This window comes from Haemaphysalis longicornis, unplaced genomic scaffold (assembly GCF_048455015.1).
Source record: "Haemaphysalis longicornis isolate Haplotype H1 unplaced genomic scaffold, Haemaphysalis longicornis Haplotype H1 scaffold_1, whole genome shotgun sequence".
Classification (NCBI taxonomy): Eukaryota; Metazoa; Arthropoda; class Arachnida; order Ixodida; family Ixodidae; genus Haemaphysalis; species Haemaphysalis longicornis.
In genome coordinates this window covers 257,637,059-257,655,930 of record NW_027526203.1, presented here as the reverse complement: position 1 = coordinate 257,655,930, position 18,872 = coordinate 257,637,059, and the positions used below count along the sequence as shown (strand labels likewise).

General features: G+C 44.0%; 1 long non-coding RNA gene across 6 annotated transcripts in view; it reads right to left on the bottom strand.

The window, feature by feature from the left end:
* The window catches only part of LOC144144704 (uncharacterized), a 36,400-nt gene extending 20,062 nt beyond the window's left edge, over positions 1-16,338 (bottom strand). Inside the window, exons 1-5 of one of the 6 annotated variants that reach the window (XR_013317315.1) lie at positions 16,099-16,338; positions 15,662-15,959; positions 13,634-13,767; positions 5,443-5,674; positions 791-925 (exon numbers count right to left, since the gene is read on the bottom strand). This is a non-coding gene — a long non-coding RNA (uncharacterized LOC144144704). The remainder of the gene's footprint in view (positions 1-790; positions 926-5,442; positions 5,675-13,633; positions 13,768-15,661; positions 15,960-16,098) is intronic. The other 5 variants (XR_013317322.1, XR_013317313.1, XR_013317320.1 and 2 more) reach the window with 5 other exon arrangements.
* Between the last annotated feature and the right edge of the window lie 2,534 nt (positions 16,339-18,872).

The following is an 18,872-nucleotide window of genomic DNA, read 5'->3' as shown; positions in this document are numbered from 1 at the left end:
TTCCAGGCTTTCTCTGTTGGGGTTCAGCTAGCCCATATACTCCGCTTTAGTTTTCTTGGGTTACCCGTGCAGTCTTTTCGGATGCAGTGTTTTTGCCTCCCTGCCAGGCACGGCTTCCCCAGGTTCTACTGTAATCATTTAAGATGTGCCTGATTTCTGTAGTGAGGCCTGTTGCGTTAGCTTGTGAAAAAGAGACCGAGAAAAAAGAACATTAGTTTGTATCCTGGAAGTGTACGAAAATTGTCCAGCGGCATCATTTTGACGACGTTCTGAGAATGTACGCTGGACGGACAAACGGACCCCGATTGGACCGGCTGAGGATAAGATATGGACAACCTGAGGATGCTGAAATGTCCAGAGCCGGACATCCTGAGGATTTACCCAGGTTTGTTTTGCGTTATCTGGGTTGCAGGAATGCGGGAAAGCCTATCACTGCTAGCGGAGGAAGCCAGTGCACATCTGTAACAGTTGATGGCAGGTGCTTGAAATGCGATACATCCAGTGTGCAACTTGTTGTAGAGAATACATTTCAATGCATTTTTGGTGAGACAATTCTGGTTTTCAACAAGGTATAATTTTATGCATCTGAGTTCACTGAAACCACTGTTTTTTGAATTTTTAAGCTTCCAAATACTCCAAAAATACTCAGTTTAGAAGGCCAAATCAAAGCCAAAATGAATATTACATTAACCGCTTTGGCACACGAGAGTTTCAAATATTTGCACATGCCCATGAAACAGGAATTTGCCCACATGGATAGACCGGTCATGGTAAGTAAACACGAAATTACCTTCAAGAGACTTGCATCTTAGCCTGGCGCACCCAAGGTCGCCGTAAGCAAGCTCTTGACAGCAGAAGGGTGGGTCCTTTTGTTGCTCTTGAAAATGAGGCCAGGTTTTAGCCCAAACTGGAAGCCTGTATAAACCTGAACGAACAAAGGCGAAGAAAAAAGTTTGAATCGGAACACAACAGTTTAAAAAAACACTAAAGTGTAACAGCATGTTTGCTTGTAGTGGTAGATTCGAGTGTCGTGAATTCGAATATACCACTTGCAGTGGCAGCAGTTGCTTATTAACACAGGAAATGCCAAAAGCACAAAAACAGGTGTCTATGCCCCACGCCTGAATGCGAACACGAAGGCCTGAACGCGAGTCCAGCGCAACTGCTGATGGGTTATTAACTTATTATACAAGAACAACCCTACCAACAAAAGCACAACTGCTGCAATTGACAGTGGATGTAAACGAAAAGATGAAAGAGAGAAGAAGAAAGATAATTTCTCATCATGACAAACAAGTTAAGGATCTGCCAATCCTGAAGGAAGGAGAAAGCGTGACAGTTCGACCACAGAAAGGCAAAACGTGTGAGAAAGCAACTGTGACTGAACGGATGGACAACAAATTGTACAAGTCTAAAGTTGGTGACAGCATCCTGCAGAGAAATCGCGTCTTCATTAGAAGTACACCCGAGCGTTCTGATGAGAACCAGCCGGGATACACCACACCTGACCTGCCTGTGAGTACATCGAACAATGAAACTTCGACAAGCCAGGCATCACCCAACTCTTTGCCTACACAACTCAGCCGATCCAACAGCTCAAACGGATGACCATCTGACCAGGGCAGCACTCCGGTTTGACCAAGAAGAACCATGATGCTCCCAACGAGCTTGCAAGACTTTGTCGTCAAAGTAGACAGCTCTTTCAAAGAAGGAAAGATGTTATGTGTGGAACTAACAGATGGTGCCACGCAGTCAAGCCAAGTGCGTAGACAGCGGGACCCAACCCACGGTGTATGAGAGCCGCTGGCGGGAACAGCCCCCAACACAAGTTTTCTCTACCACTCTGCGGCTGAGCACGGTGAACCTTGAGCAGACGACGGCATCGAGTTACATCCGCGCCCTGTCGGCCACTTCACTTCTCTTCTGTGCTGCAGCCATGTAGTTGCTTGTATTTGCTATCTCTTCCTAAGTTATAATAAACCCAGTTAACCCACTATATAACCGAAGTCCATTGTTCTATATCACAACCCACAACAAAACAGTTTGATCCATTATATATTGTTGTAAAAATGATATTAGTAAAAGTGCATTAGACTAACTATGTTGGACATGTTGTGGGGCCGATCCAAATCACCAGAAGATCAGACGTGGGGTTTGTTTGGGCTGGGGTTAACTTGGCAAGCACTCTGGATTAATGAACACTAAGCAACCCTGGTCAACGAAGGGACAGTAAATAACCAATGTGCACTGCCGGTGACAGTTCACACAGCTGAAACTTGGGGACTTCGAAATGCTTCAAAAGCAAACCTAGGTAAGTCCAACGAGCAATACGGAAATAATGATGGTAGGAGTAACACTTAGGTATGAAGCGAGCATTTTGGATTCGGGAGCAAACTGAGGTACTATAACTAGACATCCTCGCTCAAGTGAAGAGAAAGAAGTGTAGTTGGGCCGGACATGTAATGTGGTGAACTGACAAATAGTAGACCAGTCAGTACAGTGGAACTGCTACCGAGTGACGAAACTGAGTAGGAGAAGAGAGATATGGAGGGATGAAATCACGAAATTTGATGGAAGAAAATGGTCTCTTACAGCACAGGGCAGGAGCATATAGAGGTCTGTAGGATAGGCCTTTGTCCTGCAGTGAACAATCATAGGCCAATGATGAAAGAGGAAATTTTGCAGGTTATATTACACACAAAGTTATAGCTGAGCTGAGGCACTTTGCAGTGGAGGCCTACAGATAAATTTTTACCGCCTAAGGATCTTTAATGTGTGCCAAATCTCCACACACACGGGTATTGTAGTTTTCTGCCTTCATCAGAAAAACCAGAAAAATGGCTTCTGCCGCCCAGGGCCAATCTGCATCCTGGGCTCAGCAGTACAACGCCGTAACCACTGAGCCACCACAGAAGGTTAATACGTGGATAGTGAAGACAGCATCAACGAGAGTTGCTGTGTAGTATTTTGAAAAGGGAGCGTTTAGGTGGTGAGCTAATAGTAGCTGCCTCAAGTAATATGTCCCGGTAATAGGGTGCAAGTGCAATGGGAAAGACAAAATGCACACATCAGGTTAACACCCATTAAGGGTCGAAACAGGAATGCCCTTTGAGCCCCCTACTCTGCATGCTTTACATGGCATGCCTAGATAAGAAACAAAGTCAGTTAGGTTCAATCTAAAGCATAGCAGGAAAGAAAAATTGGTAGACCAGCGTAGTTGGGGAATGCGACACGCAGACTGTGTGGTTCTTTTGGTCATTGACACAGATATGCAACTATTCGGAAATATTTCTGACCAGGAAGTCCCAGACCACGGTTTAATTGTTCAGAAAGGAAAATCAGGGTTAATGATTTTCGACCAACTGCGAGTAAATGAATAAAAATATTTGGGAATCACTCTCAAATATTTGGGAGCCACCACCAGTGCAGTCGGAATATTTCAAATATGAAGAAAGGTAAAAACCTGTATACAAAGACTTTTCCCAATTACTATTAGCATCCCAAATTCCTCCCCCATGCTATATTCGGATACAAAGAAGAAGAATTCTTTTGCTTTTGTCTACGCTGCATCATCCCCATCATTTTCTAGCTCACAGGAGGGACCATCTAGCGCCAGTGTGGGCTTGGCCGCCATTACATGCCGACTTAGAGGAGTGCGTTCCATGGCAGCCCACATCTCACACAAAATGCTTGTTTTCGGGAAATCACTTTTTTTTCCGTCTCATTCACAGTGAAGCAGCAATGAAGCGGCAGAATTCTGCAACCAAGAAAGCAGCGACCACCTTCAGGAGGAAGGTGGTTTTAGCTGCAGAGAACATTGGCAACTGTGCCGCAGGGAGGCAGTTCAGCAGGATGGAGGAGAGAATTTGCAGTTGCTGACAACAAAAGGTGGCCCTCCCTCATGCACAATGGCATGCAAAGAAGTTTTTCAACGGCTAAAGGATGGGACACTCCTGAAAATAAAATTATGCCGGACAAAGTTTACGAGATTACAGTGAGCCGCACACTAAGCTGAGTCCGTGTGGTGTTGGTGGCTTGGACACTGCGGTCATTCCCGTCCACGCTTGTCCTGCATGTGCTTCGGCGCCATCTGCCTGAATTTGTGATGAGACTGCTACGTGAACCCAGCACTAAACTTGCCATAATGCCCAGACGGATCCCACCTCAGCTGCAGCATCTAGGTGTTTGCATAACGAAGCCCTTCAAGGATCTCGGGTCAAGTGATGCTACACAGAATGGGTGCAGTCAGGTGAGCCTGGGCAGCTGGAGCTAGCACTACCAGCCACACAGTCCAAGTCGACTGCAGATATGGATGAGCGATGGGCATCTCAGAGGCCTTGTGTGCATTGCATTTATGAAACGTGGTATCTTGAAGGAATCTGAGGAGACAGAAAACTGTCGAATGACAGTGCAAATAAGAACAATGATGACTGAACTGTGTAGTGCGATGCAAATGAGTTTGCCCGACTTGCATTTTTAGTAGATGAATTTTTTTTTCCGCTTTTGCTGTTGATTCATTGATCAGGAGGTTTTACACGCCGGCACTACACAGGCGATGAGGTGCATTGCAGTGGAAGGCTCCGGATAAATTTTGACCAACTGGGAATCTTTAAAGTGCACCGAAATATCGACCACACGGGCGTTTCGCTTTTCACCTCCATCAGAAAAGCGGCCGCACTTTTGCTGTTACAAACTTCACCTCTTATTATTTGTGGTTACACTCGATACGCAGGTTTTCACACTACTGTAGAGACATTTAATTCTGGTTGTCACATTTGCAAAAATTTACTAGGGTACACAAAGTCATGAAGGACACGCGAAAATAAAAGAACACCATGAACTCAACTATCAACTGGTCTCTCATAAAAAACTCAATTCGTATGAGGAAAGGAATACACGATAAAAGTCTAAGGAGGAAAACTGATAATTCGCAAGCGGCATGACGTCATAGACCAGTGGTTGCTTTTTTTTTCTCTTATTCTGTCTTTGGAAGCAGGTTATTCTTCCCGCAAGAATTTTTAATGCGAAAGCATTAAATGGCCTACTGGGCAGAAATCCACCATAAAGCATCGATGACTGCATAGCAGTGAAATGGCTCCTAAAAGGGCGCACACTGCGAAAGATCAGTGTTCTCAGCACCTGCACTTGAGGCTCGTATTTGTATTTCGGAATATGTCTGCCCAGCATCTGCTGGACTGAACTACATACTGGCTTTGGACCTTCCTGAAGACTGGTCTGGCATAAACCATGGGGATATCAATGTTTCCAATGAAGCATTTGCTTGGCTGTGCACTGGCCCCGCATGCCAATTTTCCAACGTAAGACTATGCCCCACAAGCAGTATGAGGGCTTGCAACAGAGTGATACAAGCATGCCAGATCTACAACTGGGCAATGTGTGTGGCAAGTGCAGAAGTAGATGATCAAGGAGGTCCATCAATACCTGCCTTGACAGCCCCCCTCGTAGCCACTCCCATTCCTTTTGGAGACCAAGTTCTTGCAGCAAGACCTCACGGTGTGTCACCAGGACTGGAGGCAGATGTATTCAGCCTTTTGCAGAACCTCCCTCCGATGGGACAGCCTCGTAGATGCCCGATATGCTCCGTGCGCCATCCTCCACCAGGACACCATGGAACACTGCAGAGCTTGATGGCCCCCATCTTGTGGGGAGGCTGCTACACAGAAGCAAGAACCCAAGAGGAACCATAAATTAAAGCAGGACCATTTGCTTTCCCATGGAACAGCACCTTCCAGCTGCCGTGCATACAAGGTATATACAAAAAGGGCCATCCCACAACATTATTAAGCAACATATACACCCCCAGGGCAAACAGTATTACGAATCGGTTATTTTACGCGAGTATCCTACACCATAAAAGCTCCCCGCCATGCCTCTTAAAGAAATTAGGCTAGTTGGCGATTGTGTGAACGAGGCTTCACCAAAGTATTGTTTCACAAAAAAGTTTTTGCTCACATAAGTGTTCATTGAAGTTTCTGAGGAGAAGCAAAAGCAGGTTGGAGGCAAGTTCTTGGAAACCAAGCGTGAAACTAGCTAATATGGCAAATGTTATTCCAGGATAATCAACTTGCATTGTTATGTCATGTCACATGTTCTTTCACATGTATAAGAACTCGTGCAAGAACTTTCCGCATTTAATAAATGCCTTTGGAAAAATGTAAAAAAATGATGGACGTTTGCTTCAGCCACTGTAACTTTTTCCAGCTTTTACTTGTTACTATGGTTTTCTGCTCAAAATGGGTTGAAATTATTTTAAAAAGTACTTTTCAAGAAAATTACTTCGGAAGTTCGAAAAGAACGGCTTTTCCCCAGGATTTAAACTCAAATTAGCCACCGAGGTCTCCACATAAAAATATGTGAGATATGAACAGGCATTCTTTGTCTCCACCACACAAGTCTGATGGGACCTGGCTTTTAGAATTTTCATTACCTTTCTGTAATTATTTCAGGTTGCTTTAAGCGTGAAATGAATGTCACCATTTTGGCCAGCTAGAACACCATACTTGTGTGCTTTGTTTAGGAAGATGGCTTTTACATTATATAGTAGGTCACTAGGTTCTGGTTTGTCTATGCACTGTTTTCAGGATTGACCTTGAAACCACTCTAGTCTCTAACAAGACCTAGGTTCAATCATCAATGCTTAGTTTCATCTGCCATTCATAAGCAAAGGCCACAGTCCTCCCAGGCGAAAAAAACAATTAGGGGACCATTTGGACCTGCCGAAAACACAAATGGTTCAAATGGAACCATTTGAAAATGCAAATGGTTCCATTTGACCCAATTGTGTTTTCAACAGGTCCAAACTCATATTAAGATACAGAGCAAGAGTAAAAAATCATGGCTGCAATGCCTGTTTCAGTGTATTCACCTCAGCTATAAAGAGCATGCAGCTCAGTACACCACTCTAGGGCAGACTGTTTTCTTGCATACACTACCGAGAAACTGCTGCCTAAATTTCTATATGAACCATTCTGACAGGTAGTTTTCAGGTGTATTTAGCATAATTCCACATGCACTGAAAGATTTGAGGTTGCACAGGGCACCATACCACCAAATGATGAATTAAAAAAGTACAGACAGTGTAGCTTATCATAAGTGCAGGTGCCTTTCACACACGATTGAAAGGCTGCCAGTTCAGAGTCGTGCATGCACCTGACTGAAAGTGTCCAGTGTCCAGGATACTGTTGTGTTCAAGAAAGTATATGTCTTTTATTAATACGTAACTGTTTAAAACAGCTCGCTAAGGTAACTTGTAAGGGTAATTTGCTGTTAACTCGTAGGGGAGGAAATGGTGTTCCCACCATTCATTTAGTAAGGCAGCCAAATTCCATCTTCCCTTACCAAAGGAAAGCATTTGGTGCACTATATTTGACTCAAGGTGCCTGCACTAAGGCCTTGTATCACAGTGTGTTTTTGGCCTCCAACTGGCTCTGGAGCCTCATATGTGCATACGGCAGCCATCAGCTTTTGGATGACAAATGAAAAGTCCCAGAAGGAGCTTGATGACTTGTTGTCACATGGGAGTTTTCATTTTCGACCGACTTTTTCTTTTCATTTTCGAATTAATGAATGTGCTTCAGTTTTATTTGCTTACTGATGACAGCGCATGAGCGCCTATCAACTATGCATTTGTCTTCCCGTATGCACTGTGGGAAAGTGGCAACAGGCAGTGTAGTAGTCGAGATGCTCAATTCCTACAGTAGAATCAATTACTTTCTAGGTTGCACAGCTATCTTTATTTCATTGATGAATCTTATTCCTCAAGCATTCATTCATAATTTCATCAAGGAAAGTTGACACTGGCAGGTTTGGAAAGGAGGGGCACCATGTTAGAAGGTTAAATAACTTACAAATCATGAGTTGGTTAGTCACCTTTTTATATTACTTGTGAATGGTTTATATGAAGCAGCACACGTACAGGTTTCATCGAAATTGCTTGTGCATGTCATTTTTTTTATGCATTGAACTTACGAGCACAGCTATAAGAGGAAATTTTGTTTCAATTTGGATTCTTAATGCTTGGCAGTTCAGCTGACCTTCATGTGACAGCAGAAAGAAAATGCAAAAAAACGATTCAATGTCTGCTGAATCTGCTCAGTGCACCCAACTCCAGATTTTGTATTGTATATATATATGATACTGACAAATAAAGTGTGACATGTGAGTAACTTGTCTGCTATCACCGAAGTTTTTGACGTTGCAAATAGGCATACCTGCACACAAGATTCATACAACTTCTCACTCAATGAATTGAGTCTTAACAGGTTGGTTTGATTGGATGGACGTCTTAAAACATGATAAGCATGATTTAGTTTTTCGTGCAAGTCACCAAAAGGATCACAGAGCAAGTTTTGTTAAAGCTGATAAGTGAAAACTGCAGTGAATTGAGCATTCCACAACTCAAAGGGGGGGGGGGGGGGGGGATGTAAGGAAGTGAGCTGTTTCCAGCAGTGTAGCCATTTTGGCACTGCCACTGGACCACTGGAAAAACCTGGGACATGCTAAGCACAGACAGTGAAAATACATTCAAAAGGCCCCCAGCATTCTTGAAAACTTCTGGACTCCACATCTCAATTATGAGATTGTACTCCGAACATCTTCCAACCTGGGCAGCACCCAGCAGGCTGTTTGGCTGATTACAAGAAGGGAAAATGAACAGGCATGACAGAAGTGCCTTACTAGGTGTTCCTGCTTCTGCTGCACAGTTAGTTCTTTTAGTGCTAAAGCATTAAATTCCCCATAACACAAACATACGGCATCCAGCATCAGCGTGACCGACAACTGGTCCTAAGAACTGCCAATAGGGCCAACAGGATATAACTGAAAAAAAAACAAACAAAATTGGGTCAATTTCCGTATGTGTTTCGAACCCGGGGTCTACAGAATGCAAGTCCATCACGTATCACTGCGGCACGGCCAATGTCGATTTAGTGAATGTGTTACAGCCATCAGCTTACAAAGGTGTAATAGAGATAAATACTGACGCCTACAGAGTAATCTGAGCATGCTAATTACAGACGTAGCAAAGCAACTTCAAGGAAATAGCATATATGTACGGCTAATGAAGACTCAGAAGAAAATGATGCAAAGAGAAAAGCATTATGAGGATGGTAGTAAGAGGAAACAATTGTACCACTGGTGGCCTGCGGAGCATTTCGAGCATGCTAATTACAGTAGTATGAAAGCACATCTACACTAATAGCGTGCATGTAGTGCTAACGAGAGTGACTGGCTGAGCCTCTCGGGAATAGTAACAGAGAGAAGAAAACGACACAATGGGAAAAAGAACATAAGAATGGTAATGACAGGACACAGTCACATCACTGCACACTGAGTCCACAACAATGGACCTCAGTGGCAGCTCTAAAATGTGGTTGCCCACAAAAGGACATCTCACAAGAAGATGCAAGGAAAGACAAAAGTGCCATATGGCAAGCAAAGATGCAGGCACTAGCTGCAGCTAACACAACAAACAACCAAGCCTTCCACAAGCCTTGCCATGTGAAGATTACATGCCAGACATATATCCCTCTAAAGGCAAAGGCATTGTCACAACAGATGACATAACAATGACAGACCTATGATTAGACATAAAGAATCGCACAGTTTGATATGAAATGTAATGTTTTCACATTCCCTCACGTAAGCAGTCTTAAAGGAACACTGAAGTGAATTTGTCAAGCTTCTATTTTCCCTTCAAAGGGGCTACAATGACAAAATGCAAGTTTGTATTATTTGAAAGATTATGTGTTTTATAGTGCCCCAAGCGCTCATCTGGCAGCAAACAATGCTGTATTCACCGAGAAACTACACATTTTTAAGCCAGTACTTCAATTCTCAAGTACTTCAACCGTGTGTTTCGTGACGTCAGCGATTATGGATCCAGGGCAGGTATTTTAGGTTAATGCTGTGACCATAGTATGTTGACTAGGGCTGCAGCGGGCGAAAAGACATCTTTCGCTGCTTTGTTCACTATCCGCCCTGTAGATGGCTCCACAATATCGCTCAGGCCCACTGTCCGCACTCGCTTTGTTTTTGACCAGATTTGCACCTTGCTTATTTTTCTTACGGAATCGTTTCATGAAGCATTGGGTATGCTTGACAAACAGGGTCATGTAAAACAATGTCGCTTATGCCAATTGGCCAGTGTTGTGTGAGACAACAACAAAGCGCCAGACTGTTGTGCAGCTATAACAAGCACAGTGCACACAGTACACACTGGTGCTTCTATGTTTACGTGTGCATTCGTAACTGCCATTGTTTACCCCACTATTCTTACTGCTATAAAAAGAATATGGACTAAATTCAAGTGCAAATAGCTCGTTCTGCAAGAGCTTATAAACCCTGCCTTGCGTTTGCTTTCGCTGGCCTCAGCCAATTGTACAGCTGCCCATAATATGTCACAGGTTTTAGTGTGGGAAATGAGCTAGTGGGTTGCATGGTCATTCTCTTTTTCTTAATTATTTAGGTTGCATAAAAAATTGTGTTAAAGGTGGTGTCATTGTTATTCTAACAAGGCAATCTTTCAAATTAACCAAACTTGCATTTTGTCTTCGTGGCCCCTTTAAGTGTTTCTGAATTTTTTGCTTAGTTTCTTTTTTAACTTTTTCGCTCGACTACTCCATAGAATGGCATCCGACCAGGCCCAACATCTGGAGATAGTAACTAGAAAAGGGCACATATCCAAGCCCCTGATAATGTGGGGCACTAATTCTTGCAATAGTAGGTAACACGAGTCATCACGTACTGTGATCTGGTAGACATAGCTCGTAGCTGTTTTCTCGCTTCGATAACACACTCTTCGGTCACACAAACTTCCTTTGTTTTGCTTTAGCTTCACTGCTTTACTAAACAGTGACTAACACCAAAAAGGTAGTGTTTGTTCAGCGTACCTTTAAATGTCACCTGCGTCGCCAAGGCATTTTTTTTCCTTTTTGATAACTGTTCTTTCTATCTTAGGATAATGACACAAATGCATGACAATGTCAATCGCTCTAAGACTAATTTTCATACGCACTTTGTCGTTATTGATTTCGGGGGCATTAAAAGCTACCTGACTGCAACGTGTTGCATAAAATGTGCGTCACAAACAAAAGCACTTTGCAACGTATTCCACAGTGTATACAACTGATGCAGTAAAATACAACGAAAAGCACCCTACGGGCATGCCAAGAGCCCCACAAGAAAGTGTAGAGTGGCTCTGGTTAAAGGGGCCATGAAGACAAAATGCAATATTGGTTCATTCAAAAGATTGCCTCGTTAGAATCATGCTGACACCACTTTTAACATAAACTTCGCTCAAATAAGCTGTATAATTAGGAAAAAAGGGAATGGCCATGCGATCCACTAGCTCATTTCCCGCAACAGAACCTATGATGTCATACCAGCCAGCTCTATGATTGGCGGAGGCCGGAAAAAGCAAATGCAAATTAGGCAGAACTTGCTGAACAAGCTATTTGCGCTTAAATTTAGGGCACATTCTTTAATATCAGTAAGAATGGTGGGACAAACAGCTGAAGTTACGAAAGCGCACGTAAACATAGAAGTACCGATGCGTACTGCTGTTGGTACTGCGCACACTATGCCTGGTTTAGATGCACAGCACTGCAGGGCTTTGGGGTAGTTTTGAACGACACTGGCCGATTGGCATAAGCGTCGGTGTCTTACATGACCATATTTGTCGAGCGAACACCATGTTTCACGAAACAATTATTTTCTACCTGAACAAAAACAAGCCAAGTACAAATACATTCAAAAACAAAGTAAAGGCAGGAAACGGCCCACCATAGTATGGTGGCGCCATCTAGGTTGACTAATGGTAAACAAGGCTCTGCAGCAGCTTGGCGACCTGTTCTTGTGATTTCATTGCAGACACTTAAAGACACACGATTTGGTGGGAGAATCAAAATTTTAACATAAATTGATTAATGTCTTAATGAATAAAGCATCATTTGCTTCTGGACAAGCGCTGGGGGCACTATAATAGAACATGAAATCTTTTGAAAAAAAAAAAAACTCGTATTTTGTCTTTATGGCCCCTTTAAACCAGTTTGATTTCAGCAGGAAGATTGCTGAGTTAGCACAGAAAAGGGTGCCCTGCAGCATTAAATATGACACTCAGAGGTGTTCAGTCGGGCCTCAATGCTTTTGCGCTCAGAACTGATAAGAATTGCTTAGGTGTTCTGGAAGTTTGTTTAACGGTGTCTGCTTGCAAAATAACTGATTACTATTGACTCTGTGGTAGTAACACATTGCTTTAGTCCTTATTTATAGCTTTTGGCATACCTCAATAATAATCCCCACTATTGAGACTATTAATAATCCCCACTATTGCAGCACAAACATGTGTATGTGCATGCGCATGTGTACGTGTATGTATATATAATACATGCACTTCTAACTAGCACTTTTATATTCCATCACAAGGATCCGCCCCATCACCCTAATTTTCATATTTATTTATTTATTTATTTATTTACAGGTACCCTCAGGGCCGAAGCATTATAAAGGGGAATGGGTTTTAAGAGTCATGAACAAGTACAGCTTACAGTGCATGTCAAGCAAACATACAAATAGGAGGAATTGCGCGAGAACACATCACAAAAAGGTTCACAAGTTCTGTGCACAAAGGGTCAAACCCTACAAGGAGAAGCCAACATTGCTTTTACACAAAAGATCAAGCCAACACAAGAGGAAATTAGTAATCATTCATAGTTATTGGAGTGGTTTTGATTACTAATAACTGATCGGAAAGCATCATTCTTTACGATAGTCGCAGTTGCTGCCAGAAGGCCGTTCCAGTCATTTATTGTTCGTGAAATGAATGAACATGCGTACGAATGCGTGTGACCCATAGGGATGGCAACTTTGTGGACATGTTCACAACGTGATGATACATAGTTCGGTGAAGAAATTAGGTTGTTGCTTAATGCAGGATTATAAAATATTTTGTGGAATAAGCAAAGTCGTTTTATTTTGCGACGGGTAACTAAATCAGGTACATATGTCATCTCATTATGAAGTTTTCCTCTCATAGTCCACCCTTAACATCATATGCATCGCCCTTTGAGCTAACCTAGGTTTTCTTTCAGACTTTTTAGTAAGACAGCGAGAGTTTCTGCCCCATACGTCAGCCCCAGATCTATGCACTGGTTGTGCACCGTTCTTTTCAGTTGCAGAGGCAGCACGCTGTACATTCCTTGAGATTTGCTACCAAATGCCCACCATTTCACACAACTTCTATGCCTGATGATCTTCCTGTGGTTTGGATAAGTTGGTAGCATGCATTGTACCCGCATTAACACTGTTGAGCTGTAACAGTTCATAAAGCAGCTTAGTATATTTAGAATTGCTCGCAGTAAGGATGTAGTCATGCAGAGCCCTCAAGGCTCCTATACTATTCCTTTAGTCACAAAGCAGCCTGTCTAAAGTTCTGAAAGCTCACTAGTCAGCATGGTGGACTTTTCGGCTATGGATGCTGAATTTCAGACTACCGCTTCGTACAGTTTTGCATATATGCATCAGGGACCAATTGCAGAAATATTTAACACCATTAAAAAAAAATAAACATTAGTGCATGCCACCAGTACAGGGAAGGACACCGATATCTACTTGCCCTTCAATATGGTAAACTTGTGGAGGGCACTGGCCATCAGCCACTCCTGTATTACCCAAACAAGGCTGGCAAGGCCAGATCCACAAGTGGTGCTCTGTCTGCAGGTGGCATTCCTCAATTCCAGCTCGTGCATCCTGCAGGCAGAATGAGAAGCACTTGTGAGGCTGTGGCCCAGAGTATGACTCCTAGCTCTGTGCAAGGGGCTTTAAACTTCAATACATATTCAGACGTTTATGCACCAAAGTTATACAAGGGGCATCGCTAGAGGCCTCCATCAGAAAAACTGCTGGCACAGCATAGTTCTGAACTGACAATGGCAGGTTATCTCTTGCACATTTAGGGCAAAATTAATTTGGCACAAGGTACATTTACGACGGGCATACCACCTCTTTTTCATCCTGTGGCTAGCAGCTGGTTCAACCTCTCGGCCAGCAGAAAATTGCAACTTTCATGTGGCGGTTTCATGGGAATGCTCAAATGTCCTATACTTAACATAATGCAAGCATCACATAACCCACCCCTTTGTGTTGTGCAATCGTGTGTTGAGCGATTTTCTGCTGCACACATTTACTGCTTGGTGCATGCCCAACCTCTCCGGCTGTTGATGGTTTGCTCCCCCACTTACACTGAGGCAGATAGAGTTTACCACCCTACATTCATTCTTTGTTGCTGCCATTGTTGAAAACAGCTCCAGAAATAAACTTTCTCCAACGGAAGGAAGATCTGGGTCGCCCCACACGGGCCTTCATTCCACGGCAGGAACTGACCACCCCAGTAGACTTGCTCGCTGGGAGGAGGTTTTGCTGCACAGACTTCGTGTTTGAGTGGCTCTTTCCCCTGCTGTGACCTGGGCATGGCTACCATGCCGTTAGCTTAGACCTAGCCCTTTTGCACAGTTCCTACTGAACAAGCTGATGCGAATGATCTGTTATGGTCATGCCCTTCACTAGAATCAGCAAGAAGTCAACACCTTTAGGCACACGCCCCCATCCTGGGAGATCCCCGACCTCCAGGAGTGACCCTGCAGATTCCACCAACGCTTCCCTGTTGCCTTCCTCCGCGAGACAGGTGCCAACCTGTACCCGTAAAATACGCTATTTTTATGCCATTGGGCATATTATTGCACATCAAAATAAAATATTGCTCAGCTTGATCCTTCTTCTCACCGTTGTTTTTAATTGGCCTGTATCCCCTTTTCATGGTCGCCATCTATGCATACTTTTATCACATTTAATGCTTTAGAAGGTGATCCCGGAACCAGTATTTTGAAATATTTGTCCCCCTATGAACGTGTTTGCCCTTCATGCACTGTTTAGCTGTTGTCCCATTCAATATCTTGCTAAATGCATTATCACACTACTGACATTTTAGCAGAATGTGAACACTTGTAACAAGCATAAGAGCTGTCTGTATATACCTACCCGCAGATTAACACTAGAACTGCTTCAATTACGCAGCTATAACCTTAGCCTCTTTAGCTAGTAGTTTAGAATTACTTTCGGTTTTTGTATTCACAACTGAATTTTTTGCTAACATAGGGACGTACATAGCTGTTTCATTTTTTTTTTTTAAGTTAGGTGTTCTGGATCTCATAACAGCATATTTGCGAGGTTCGATGCTTTGGCACGACATCAGTGTATCATAATTTCGGATAGCATACTTGCAGGCATGCATTCATTCCCAGCATGAAACGATCCTGTGCGCCTTAAAAACTGGCGACACAGTTATTTCCGAGGGCTTAATTTGTTTCAACTTATGCAATGAATGCTCACTCTTCCCCCTTCCTTCACAAGCAAGGTCGTGAAGCATTGCGATTGCTTGAGAGATGAAGTTGTATATCTCGTTAAAAAAAAAAAAAGAATCGCAGGGAAAACATTGCAGTGTCGCAAAGAAACAGTGGTCGTTTGTATCCCTTTTCTTGCAATTGGATGGATTTTTTCTCCGACTGAACACAAGACTGTTCTATTGCAGAGAAATTGGGCTGGGGCGACACGTTCCCGACTTCAGTGAGAAAAGATCAACACTCACTGGTGGTACTGTATCCGCCGCGTATCATCGATGCACTCCGGCACTCATTTCGATGCCGTGTTCCCGAGGGAGCTCTGTTCGGATCGGTCTAGGGAATATCCGGACGCTATCCAGTCTATCCGGCGATCGCGTAGAACAAGGACGGGTCAGCGAAGATCCCCAGTACGGACGTACGGTTCCAGGGACTGCGTACCACTTCGCGTTTCCCTGCCCCAGCAACCACGGCTGCGACGATCTGGTGGCGCGCACTTTGCGAAGTTTCACGTGGCGCTCTCTCCAAGCCTTGTTACAGAGGGCTCTGAAAAGATTGTAAAAAAGTGGTCGTTTGAACGACCATTCGCATGGTATGCTAAACAATTACAACATTATTGTGCAACGCTAATGACGAGAACAGAAGGAAGGAGAGACCGGCACCGACTCTGCCCCAGCCTTTTTACCTTATCGTTAGCCGCGCTCCATAGAACGTCACGGTTAATTTCACTCGCCTGTAGGGCGATTTGTTGGTAGCTGTGAAGAATCCACTGCGCTGGGCGCCGTGGTCTTAACAACCTCTCATGAGGCCTCCCCAGCCTCCCTTTTAAGTTCTACTTCATCCGCGCCCAATATATTGCTCAATAAAAAAAAACAATAAAGCTTCGTTTGTTTGCAAGAAGGGTTGCCACTATTTCAGATGCACCATTGTGGCCGAACTTTTGGTACCAAATTTACAAAATAATTTCTCTTGCAATGATATAATGCTAGTTTATACAACATTATAAATTTTTTAAAGTAAGTTTTTTTTACATAATAAAGCTGTAACGTCTTTATGTCTGTTTTTAATTACAATGTTGCCAGTGTTTTAACACGTAAGTCAATGTGGCCAAACTTTTGTTACTATACAAACTGCTTCACTTTTACGTAATTCTTATGAATCTTTCTGCAATTTTTGTAATAACACTAAATACATGTTTTTTCTTTTGTTACTTTGAAATCTTGGCCATGTTTTTTATTCAAATATATTTGTTGCCAGATGTTCGGGTCGTTGCGTATCCAAGGTCTTGCTAGGGTAACTAAATTATATGTATTCGAGAACCCTAAGCTCTTGCCGTAAAATAACTGTATCTTCGGTGTCCTCACCGACATCGAAAAGTCATAGTGTCACCCAGGGCGTCCTTAACTTTCGAAGCAAATTATAGTGGTCACACACATGGTCGTACCCAACGTTGGTCGCATAGAGTTACCTAGCTGACAACGGCAAAGCGGGCTTTAGAAAGGTACCGCGGATCAGTAAAGCAAATCTCAAAGGGAAAAATAAATCTTCGAAGCTTAAAAATTCAGTTTAAGTTCCGGAGTAACGATGTGAAGATAATAATTTCTGCCGAGGCTCCTACAAGTACAAGCAGCGGTCGATTTAACGGGGTGCTTGCACGGCCGCTGGACTCTCATCCAGCGGCCGTGGTAGAGTGTACTAGAAGTTTAGTACACTCTAGCCGTGGTGCTTGTTAACCATGGAGTTGTTAACTTTTTTGTGGGTGTGATAAACCCAAAGACGCCACCATGCATATGCTTCACAAGGTAGCGTGCAGATTCGACTTAGCCCTGGATTGTGCAGCTGAGCATAAAATAAAAGAAATTGAGTGACGGTTACGATACTACCTAATGCGAAATTTGAGCGCAGCGCGAACGTACTCTTCTCGGTGACGTCATAAGCGAACGAACGAAGACACGAAGGCGCGCACTACTCGCGAAATCTCGCAGCGCTTCGCTTCCGCCGCCGCCGCCGAGCACGTCTCGCGCCAACGTTTATAGATACACGTCACACGTTGCCTCGCGCGGCCTCAGTGGCCTCAGCATACCGCTAGGGTTGCCACCTTTCCCGGCAAAAAAATAACCGCACGTATACCTGGTCCATTAAAAGCTTTCTTAATCTGAATCCCTCAAACAGGCATTAAAAAGTATGAAATGCACGTGGCATATCTACACGACGCCGCTCACTCTCTCCGATGCGCCGTCGCCCTAGGCTACGACTAGTCAGACGGAAAACTAGACGCCGCAGTTCCCGAGGCAAAAACTGCGTCACCGTCGAAATGCCACAGTCCTCCTTCTTCGCCGCCTAATTTAATCAAATTGTATGTTGATGGTGTACCTACTCTAGCTGGCGCTCATTGATACTGGAGCAGCGTTTTCTGTTATTGACGATAAATTTTGCCGATCGTTACGAAAGGTGACGACACCTATACATGGTGTTACTCTGCGCACCGCTAAGCCGCTAATGCGCAACCTGTGGAACCACAGGCCGCATGCACTGCTCGGGTTACAATTCAAGGGGTCGTCTACATCATCGAGCTCATCGTCCTGCCGTCGTGCTCTCACAATCTCATTATCGGATGGGACTTCTTGTCACGCCATCACGCCATCATTGACTGCGCGCGCGCTGAAGTAGAGCTGTTTCCGTTACTTGAAAACGATTGTGAGAAATCCGTCGCAAAGTTGCTTGATGCTGACGACACGGATATGGTGCCACCATAACACGGACATCCCACCGGACTCATCTGTGCTTGTGCCATTGTCGTGCAGCAGTGTTTCGGACGCCACAGTCATATTCGCTCCTTCTGGTCTCTTAGCTTCGCAAATCCTTTCCACTGCCGTTCGCTGTCCTCGACATCAAATCCGGTTCCTGTTCTGTGCCTGCCTCAATCCGTGCCCCATCAAAATCTTTCGCAGTAAATGCCTTGGCCTTATAGAAGAAGTTGACCCTTCTGTTAATCGACGTAGCTGAAGACGTTTCTCCCGTTCATATCCCCGCGCTTAGCTCCGGTTGCTTACGTGATATCTAGCCTGATGCGACTATGTTGCTCAACGCCATTGACGACGCCCTTACTTCGACCCAACGTGACCAACTACGCGTCATTCGACTGTCATGATACTCCTTTGAGCCGCACGTCAACTGTTTCGCATCAGATCGACACTGGTACCCACGCACCATATTGCGACAGCGACCGCATCGTGTGTCCTCCACCGAGCGTCGTGTTATTGAGGAACACGTGGAGGATATGCTAAAACGCGACGTCATTCGACCATCGATCTTGGGCTTCTCCTGTGGTACTTGTCAAGAATAAAGATGGATCCACTCGGTTCTGTGTGGATTATAGACGTCTCAACAAAATAACTCGCAAGAACGTTTACCCGCTGCCTCGAATTGATGACGCTCTTGACAGCTTGCAAGGGGCCG